Here is a 2,500-nt window from a genome sequence, read left to right on the forward strand (position 1 = left end):
TATGCGGTGGAGGGTAACTGCAGGAGAAGGAAAGCTCATGGGGGATTAGAGCGGAGGAGTATGTGGGTCCTCGGGGCCTGCTGGAGGGCAAGGGCCATGCTGGATTTGTGGTGGAGGGTAACTGCGGGAGAAGGAAAGCTAGTGGGGGAGTAGAGCAGAGGAGTATGTTGGTCCCCGGGGCCTGCTGGAGGTCCAGGTCCATGCCCGATGTGAGTAGCAGCAGGGCCAGCGCGCCCAGGAGCACATCTTTTTCGACCGTGAAGGAGACAGGAGGCCGACTCACTGCCTCGGCTAAATGGAGAGGGAATTTCAGAAGGGCCAGGGCAAAAGCATGGACCTTTTCAGCTGTAAGGGAGGCAAGAGCAAGGTGTGATGTAGGTCCCCGGGGCCTGCTGGAGGTCCAGGTCCATGCCCGATGTGAGTAGCAGCAGGGCCAGCGCGCCCAGGAGCACATCTTTTTCGACCGTAAAGGAGACAGGAGGCCGACTCTCTGCCTCGGCTAAATGGAGAGGGAATTTCAGAAGGGCCAGGGCACAAGCATGGACCTTTTTCAGCTGTAAGGGAGGCAAGAGCAAGGTGTGATGTAGGTCCCCGGGGCCTGCTGGAGGTCCAGGTCCATGCCCGATGTGAGTAGCAGCAGGGCCAGCGCGCCCAGGAGCACATCTTTTTCGACCGTAAAGGGAGACAGGAGGCCGACTCTCTGCCTCGGCTAAATGGAGAGGGAATTTCAGAAGGGCCAGGGCACAAGCATGGACCTTTTTCAGCTGTAAGGGAGGCAAGAGCAAGGTGTGATGTAGGTCCCCGGGGCCTGCTGGAGGTCCAGGTCCATGCCCGATGTGAGTAGCAGCAGGGCCAGCGCGCCCAGGAGCACATCTTTTTCGACCGTAAAGGGAGACAGGAGGCCGACTCACTGCCTCGGCTAAATGGAGAGGGAATTTCAGAAGGGCCAGGGCACAAGCATGGACCTTTTTCAGCTGTAAGGGAGGCAAGAGCAAGGTGTGATGTAGGTCCCCGGGGCCTGCTGGAGGTCCAGGTCCATGCCCGATGTGAGTAGCAGCAGGGCCAGCGCGCCCAGGAGCACATCTTTTTCGACCGTAAAGGGAGACAGGAGGCCGACTCACTGCCTCGGCTAAATGGAGAGGGAATTTCAGCAGGGCCAGGGCACAGGCATGGACCTTTTTCAGCTGTAAGGGAGGCAAGAGCAAGGTGCGATGTAGGTCCCCGGGGCCTTTTGTCGTACCATAGGCACGAGTGGTGTGTGTGTGTGGCAAAGACTTTCTGCGCAGTGTCCCAGGGGCACGGGGAAAGGTTGTTGTACCATAGGCACGAGAAAAGTTGTCGTACCATAGGCACGAGAAAAGTTGTCGTACCATAGGCACGAGTGGTGTGTGTGTGTGTGGCAAAGTGCTACTGAGCGGTGTACCAGGGGCAGGGCGAAAAGTTGTTGTACCATAGGCACGAGAAAAGTTGTTGTACCATAGGCACGAGAAAAGCTGTCATACCAGGGGCACGGAGGAAAGTTGTTGTACCATAGGCACGAGAAAAGTTGTCGTACCATAGGCACGAGGAGAGTTTGTGTGGCAAAGTGCTACTGAGCGGTGTACCAGGGGCACGGCGAAAAGTTGTTGTACCATAGGCACGAGAAAAGTTGTCGTACCATAGGCACGAGAAAAGTTGTCGTACCATAGGTACGAGGAGTGTGCGTGTGCGGCAAAGTGCTACTGAGCGGTGTACCAGGGGCACGGCGAAAAGTTGTTGTACCATAGGCACGAGAAAAGTTGTTGTACCATAGGCACGAGAAAAGCTGTCGTACCAGGGGCACGGAGGAAAGTTGTTGTACCATAGGCACGAGAAAAGTTGTCGTACCATAGGCACGAGGAGAGTGTGTGTGTGGCAAAGTGCTACTGAGCGGTGTACCAGGGGCACGGCGAAAAGTTGTTGTACCATAGGCACGAGAAAAGTTGTTGTACCATAGGCACAAGAAAAGCTGTCGTACCAGGGGCACGGAGGAAAGTTGTTGTACCATAGGCACGAGAAAAGTTGTCGTACCATAGGCACGAGGAGAGTGTGTGTGTGGCAAAGTGCTACTGAGCGGTGTACCAGGGGCACGGCGAAAAGTTGTTGTACCATAGGCACGAGAAAAGTTGTTGTACCATAGGCACAAGAAAAGCTGTCGTACCAGGGGCACGGAGGAAAGTTGTTGTACCATAGGCACGAGAAAAGTTGTCGTACCATAGGCACGAGGAGAGTTTGTGTGGCAAAGTGCTACTGAGCGGTGTACCAGGGGCACGGCGAAAAGTTGTTGTACCATAGGCACGAGAAAAGCTGTCGTACCAGGGGCACGGAGGAAAGTTGTTGTACCATAGGCACGAGAAAAGTTGTCGTACCATAGGCACGAGGAGAGTTTGTGTGGCAAAGTGCTAGTGAGCGGTGTACCAGGGGCACGGCAAAAAGTTGTTGTACCATAGGCACGAGAAAAATTGTCGTACCATAGGCACGA

The sequence above is a fragment of the Maylandia zebra genome, unplaced genomic scaffold (genome assembly GCF_041146795.1).
Source record: "Maylandia zebra isolate NMK-2024a unplaced genomic scaffold, Mzebra_GT3a scaffold35, whole genome shotgun sequence".
NCBI lineage: Eukaryota > Metazoa > Chordata > Actinopteri > Cichliformes > Cichlidae > Maylandia > Maylandia zebra.